The sequence below is a fragment of the Populus euphratica genome, unplaced genomic scaffold (assembly GCF_000495115.2).
Source record: "Populus euphratica unplaced genomic scaffold, PopEup_1.0 scaffold599.1, whole genome shotgun sequence".
Classification (NCBI taxonomy): Eukaryota; Viridiplantae; Streptophyta; class Magnoliopsida; order Malpighiales; family Salicaceae; genus Populus; species Populus euphratica.
In genome coordinates, this window is record NW_011500253.1 from 195,229 (window position 1) to 203,082 (window position 7,854).

Here is a 7,854-nt window from a genome sequence, read left to right on the forward strand (position 1 = left end):
TGAAAAATCAAATCAAGACAGCTTTACAACCACTTTGGTGCACGTTTTTCTTCCTCATTTATGAGCTATCTCTTTCTTCTTTTTGACCCAAAATAATGTAAAAATTTTCTCTCCAGCTTTCCATCCATGTGCTTGCCTTCTTGGATCAATGGATTACCCAAAATAAATCAGTTATTGTTGTGTGGACATGTAAGATCATGGATTGTGTTTAGGCTGATTTGAAGGTTGATTTGGGGCTGATTTGGGGCTGAATTTAAGCATCAAATAAGTATACTAATATACCTATTATTTGAGCTAAGATTGACATTGAAACCTTGAGTGTTTAATGGTTGAAGTTTGCACACAACATAAGGCAAGTTTGGGCTTAAAATAGATCATATGATATTCTTTTCTAGAATTGGAATAGAATTGATTTTTGGGACAAATTTGGAGCACTTATTTGAACCAAGATTTACTTCAATCTTCAACTAAATGTCTCTTCAATTCTTTGTTCTGAATTCCGACATTGAATTTCCTGAATTAATTCATTTAAGCTCCAAAAACCTATCGAAACATTAAAACAAACTTCATTACTGAAAAGCACATCAATTATTATAAAAAAAACCAAATAAAAACAATAAATACATATGTAGAATAAGAGACTTAGTGACACTTTTGATGCACAATCACTTTAACATATGATTATGGGTTGCACATTGGATTATTACATTATTTATGTTCTTTTGTTAAAAGTAATAACTAAGAGAAAGAGATAGTATATAATTTGCAAAAAAAAGCAAAAAAAATGATAATAATAAATATATAGATAAGTTTGGTTTCATAGCCTCCCTAACCTAAGCAATTAAGCCCGAATGAGTGTTTTAACACCTAATGCCCTCAAGTCAACTGACTTGGGAGCTATTACCCTAACGCTTGTTACATGGGTTGAGGAGAAAATCTTAAAGGAATCAAACATTGCACTATCTACGTATCAGTATCTGTAACCTGAGCTACTAAGCTCGTAGGGGTGTCTCAACACCTAATACCCTAAGATCAACTAGTTTGGGAGTCATTAGCTAAAAGCTTATTACATGGGTTAAAGATGCATGGTGTCTTAAGTTATATGTATATATATTAAAAAAATGAGAAATAAAAGAAAAAAATAATAATCTCAACTTAAGGAAGTTAACCTTAAACATTAGAACAAAAATTATGTTTTCTTCCAAGAAAAACCTCATAACTATGTGTTGATATATTGAGCACAAAAGAAAGGTTTATTAATATCATGTTTAAGAGGTATTAAGCAGATATATAAATTTAATGAGAGTTTGTTTATTCGGATAGATTAATGGAAGTTAAATAATGAATAACTTGCTTTGTGGAATTTGCAAATTATTTTTCTAATGCTTTGATTACTAGGGACTAGTAATAAGCTGGTTAGGGGATGTGATTAGTACTTAAAAGTCCATTTTTATCAAGGTTTTATATCATCTTTTTGCACTTGAAGTATCAATAACTCCTTAACTAAAGAATGTTTTATAATAACATATCGAATAATATAAGATACCTTTAATTTGTGGTAAACGCTCATTTTAAATATAGGCCTATCAAATAAATGAAAGGATTGATTGATGAATTTAAGAACTAAAATTGAAAGGACAAAGAGATGGTCAAACATAGAAAAGAGATGTCGGTGTAGTCCAAACCAGAACACTGTTTGGTAATTAAATCATATCTAGAGCTGTAGTTATCATATTTAGGTTTATTTTATATGGATGGAAAGGTAAGATATAGGCCTACAACTTTCATATGGAGCCTAAGATTTAAAAAAGTCATTTTCAAGTCTAAATTATAGCAATAACAAAGAAGTTTGAATCTATACTCCAGCCCAAGAACTATTTAGTGTTTGGCCCATATCTGGAGTTCTAAAGGTCTAAATGACCTCAATTATTTACCCTAGAAAGCTGAGATAATTTCCTACAACTTTCATGGTTTTAAGTGATTCCAATTTTGATATTATCAATGACGTTTTGGGCAAACAAGAGAAGATAAGGATTGTTACCAAGTCAAGAGTTGGCCACCCACTCATCAATTAGTCATCAAATCAATAGTTCCCAATTTTCGCCTATAAAAGCAGGCATTGGCCATGGATTTTGGCATCTTTGTTTTCAAATCAAGATCATGCTCTTGCTCTTGTTTTCTCTCTTTGTATTTTTTGTAATGTTTATGCTTTGCTTTCATTAATAGCAAGTTTAGGCCTTTCATTTCCTTTCATTTACTTAGTTAACTTTTATCTTATTTATGTTCTTATTTTATTTATTTATTTTTCTTTCTTTCGTTCATTATGTTTAGTATTAATGCTAATACTTGTAAATCTCGTCAAGAAAGGAAATGAAAGGCATAAACTTGATATTAATGAATAGAGCAATAAGTATAGTGTAAACTTAATATGGACTTTAATGTTTCATACTAACATGTTTCGTATTTGTTATCTTGTTCACTCTTTAATACTTTGTATGTTAAATGACTAATCTAGATTTATATTGTATAACACTTGGTACAACAAATACATGGCAGTCTCATAGCCCATATTGTATGGTATAACCGACACCTGAGCTATGAAAGGAACTTGATTTGTTGTTAACATAAGTTATAATCATGAATGCCTGACGAGATTTATAAGTATTAGCATTAATCGAATAAGATAACTAATATGATCATGTTAACAACTTATAATCTGATTGGAATCTCCTTTGTGTATGGTTTTCAATTGAATAATAAGAGTTTATACTATATTGTATGGTTATTGTTGTTGTATTATTGTCATCTATAATTTATACAATTAACCTCCCTGTAGTTTGACCCCGGTCATTTATTATTTTGACACTCATGCACTTGGAAGAAGACATCAATCTTTTAGTTGTGTCAGTCACCCATAAAAATAAGTTAATTTTTTAATTTTGAAAGAGGTATGTCTCCCATGAAAATAAAACAATTTTTGAATTTTAAAAGGGGCAAGTCATCCATGATAATAAGATTATTTTCTATAAAAAACAAAGTCTTTGGAATTCCAAGATGAGTCAATCACACAACAAGACTGACAAATACTTTTTGTTTACAAGCTCATTACGCAAACCCTTGATGAGATTTTCTTCGTAAGCATTATAAATAGGGGACATTTATTGTTACTTGCTTTTGACCCTACAAAAAATCAATAAAATAAAAGATAAAAAAATAAAAAAATTAAATCTAAAATACAAGAGTAACACAAAAGAAAGGCTAGAAAATTTTTCAAGTTGGTGGTGAAGAACCAAAATAACAAGTAGAAAAGTTGGAGGATCAAAATATATAAGATTAACAAAACTGGCAACCCAATTCTGATTGACAAAGGGGCCTATTGGTGAAAATATTTTTATAAGGGGTAAAGAAATATAAAGTTAGAGAGGTAAGGACTTAATAAGAATTGTAGAAAGCTTAATTAATCTTATTGAGGACTTGGTTGCAAGGAAAATTAGTTTTTGAAGTCAATTTGGGTGTTAATTAGAATAAATTAAAATCTGTAGACTTACTTGATTTTTTAGGAGGTTTAGTTGGATGAATCAAGGGTTTAATTGCAAGAATATTGAAGTTTGATGGGCAATTAAGGATTTGATAAAAGGAATTTAAAGCCAAGGACTAAATTGAAAAGGGTGCATGAAATGTCATATTTATTCATAAGCGTAATCTTTGTTTTAGGTCACAGACAACCAATAGTTAGGAACTTATCAGCACCTTTAAACTATATCTAAACCACAATATAGCTTATCTCATATAAAATGTACTAGGGGTGTTAATACCTTTCCTAGCCATAACAAATTTATTACCCTAGAATTTTAGTTAAGATTAGTTCACGCAGGTCTCTTAGTGATCCTAAATCAAACAATTAGGTGGTAACTCTTTGATCTCAATATTGCAATGTCATATACACACATGCGACAACAACTGACCTGGATTCCTATTTTTCATCATTCATTAGCTATAGAAATAATCCCTAGTTCATTATTTCAACCAATTGTAATTTCATATGTTAATTTTTTCCATATCCATCAATCATTTTTATTTCATCCCATTTGTTCTTTGTTTGTGATTTGATAAAAAAAAATGGTCAATCTCCTCTTTGAAAGCATTTATCATAAATTTTGAGCCAACTTTTTTCCATATCCTTCCATTGCTTTGTTTGATAAGATGATTAATTTGTTTGATAAGTTGTTTGACAACACACAAATAATTACTTAATCTCAAATGTTTAGTCTAATTACTAACAAGAAGAGTAAACATGATTGTATTGTATAATTTACACTTTAAATTTTTAAATAATGGAAGCATGAACATTATCACCATAAATAAGCTAAAACATTTAATACAAAGAACTCCAATATACATTCATGAATTGCAAAAATATATACATTGCTGAAAGGCAATTATGATTCAAAACTAACTATGCATTGATAGAATGAAAGTCAATAATAACCAGAAGGCAAAGCAATGTTACTCGTTAAAAAGCAAATGTTTTATAGGTTATGGTTTGAACTAAAGCTCAAGTGTGCAAGGTAACAATTGAGATACGATACAGTACAAGTCATGAAGCATGTTACTACCACAAATATTCTTACATAAACAATTGGGATATAATACCATTCACAAAATAACTTTTTTTTTTAAATGCATTTTCTAGCTCTAGTTTTACTATTGTTGCTCATTGAAAGTAACTTTGCCAAAGCTCATAATACGTAGCATTAAGAAATGTTTTGATTCCTTTAATAACGTTGATTTATACAACTTATAAAGTTTAAATAATTTGTTGCTATAAAGTGTAGGTCTTTAAAGAATTTGACAATATTTAAAGATTTTGACAGTAAATTCTTTAACTAACTTCATTACTTTCAGAGTTCATCAATTGACAGATTTTTAAATTAAACAAGAATAATCTAAGATGAAATCCAAAAATCTCTGAAACTGCAATCACAAATCCAAATTTACAAGCAACAAAAAGAAGAGAGAGATAAATCATACATCCAAATCGGTAAGAAATTCAGTCAAACTCATCGGAAAAAATTGCTACATGTTGTTAGGGTGAAGCACGATTGCACTCACCAAAACGTTTTAGTTTGATTTGTAGTTTTAATGGGTTTGTTTCTTGTAGTAATTGTGTTAAGGCCACAACTTATCTTTGGAATTGTAGAGAAAACATAGGAGAGAGATTGCAAAGAGAAAGAAAGAATAGAAGAAGATTGTTTCATTGATTACGAGATTGTCAAACTATGAATGGCAGCCCTTACATACAATAGATGCTCTCCCAGCTAACTACTAACTATCTTCAACTCAAAAACTAACTCCCTAATACATTCATGTGGGAATCAATGCTTCTTATTGCATTTATTACACATTCTAGAATTCTTATTAACCACGTTTGTCAATATTGGATTTCTTCTCCTTCTGGAGCTATCACTCTTTGTTTGTTGAAGCTGGAGCTCAAACAATAAACCCCATGTTGAATGAATTCATGTTATCAAGAATTATCATTAAACTCTAAAAATTCTTTACGTAATTCCTCAAGATTCTCCCCAGTAGAGTCTTCCTCAAATAAGTTGGACCATTGCACCAATACCATGGTAGCAGCCTTGTTGCCCATTTTCATCATTCTTCTATCCAAAATTGCAACAAGAGCAACTCTAATCTTACCATTCTCATCAACAACTGGCAGATTAGAAGAGATTACTAATTAATCTCCAACCTTCTTTTTAAGTAATGAGACATGAAATACATGATGTTTTAATGTCTGTTTCGGTAGAAGTAATTTAAAGGTTATTGTTCCCGCCTTCTGCACCACCTTATAAGGGCTAAAGCATCGAGGACTAAGCTTTAAATTCTTCCTTAAGGCTACACTTGCTCGTTTAAAAAGATGTAATTTTAGATAAACCCAATCCCCCACCTTGAACTCCCTTTTCAGATCTGCCTTTATTTACTATCTACTTCATTTTGCTTCTGGTTGCCTCTAATTGCTTTCGAAAAATGTGATATGTGTTTGTTCTAAGCTGCAACATTTAATCCACAGCTTCCACAGGAGAAGAATCTTGCATTACAATCTTTCTGTTTTATGGTGCATACCCATGATGCTTGAAAAAAAAAAAGACATCTTAATGGCAGAATGATGGCTAGTATTGTACCACCATTGTGCCAATGACAACCATGAATACAACTTCTTTGGACTATATATAACTATATAAAATGACTAACAGATTGGTTTTTTTTTTTTTTAAGGGGAGGAGTGTCAAAGTAATAAATAACCCGGCAAGACTATAATTGAATAACAAAGAGGTTAACTATATAAATTATAAATAATAATAATAATAATAAAAAGAGAACTTTAAGATGTAAGATTAATGTAAAGATTAAATAATGATAAAAACAAATGTCAATATTAGAGAATCCACTAATGGTATTTCAAACAAGTATAATATAAATATTTTTTATTACTCAAATGAAAACCACACACAAAGAAGGTTCCAATCAAATTATAAATTATTAACATGATTATATTAGTTATCTTATTCAAATAATGTTAATACTTGTAAATATTGTTAGGTATTTATGATTATAACTTATGTTAACAACAAATCAAGTTCCTTTTATAGCACAGGTATAGGTTATATCATACGGTTGGGCTATGAAAGTATTAAGTATTTATTGTACCAAGTGTTATATAACATAAATTTAGATTAACCATTTAATAAGCAAAGTATTAAAAGTAAACAAGATAATAAATACAAAACATGTTAATATTAAATATTAAAGTCTATGTTGAGTTTATACTATACTTATTCTTATACCATTAGTGTAACATTTCCACCTTGACATAATAAACTTAGTTAAATATAACGAGAAGAAAAAAATAAATAAAGATAAGAACATAAATAAGATATAAGTTAATAATGTAAAGGAAAGGAAATGAAAAACATAAACAAAAGATTAATAAAAGCAAAACTTAAGTATTACAAAAAATATATAAAGAAAGAGAGCAAGAATATGATCTTCATCTGAAAACCAAGATGTCTAAATATAAGGTCAAAATTTAGAACTATTAATTTGTTGACTAATTGTTGAGTGGGTAGTTATATCTTGACTTCATGACAATTCTAATCTTCTTAACTGAACAAAACGTCATTACTAATGTCAGAATTTGAATAGATTGTCCTATGAAAATTCTAGAAAATTGTGTCAGCTTTCTAACAAAAAAAATAAAGTCATTTGAACTTTTAGAACTCAAGATATGTGCTAAACACTGAATAGTGTCTAAGCTGCATGAGAAATTTTAACTTCTCCGTTGTTGCTACAATTTAAACTTGAAAATGGTCATTTTGAATCTTGGACTCCCATGAAAGTTTTAGGCCTATGTATTAGCTTTCTTTCCATGTAGAGAAAACCTAAATTCAAGTTTTACAACTCCAATTATGATCCAATGACCGAACAATAGTCCAATTTGGACTAAACCAACATCTCTTTTCTAAGCTTGGCTCTCTTTTTGTCTTCTCAATTTCAGTAGTTAAACTCATCAATCAATCCCTTAATTTATATGATAGGTCTGTATTTAAGATGAATATTAACCATAAATTAAAGGTATCTTATATTATTAGATATATTATTATAAAACATGCTCTAACTAAGGAGTTATTAATACTTCAAGTGCAAAATAATGATATAAAAACTTGATAAAAATATACTTTTAAGTACTAATCAGCATACATCTTATATAATTTTCTAGGCATTGATTGATTCACTCTCTCAGATTGCAGATCTGATTGAAAGTAATAGGCAGAACTCATGAACAATTTGACC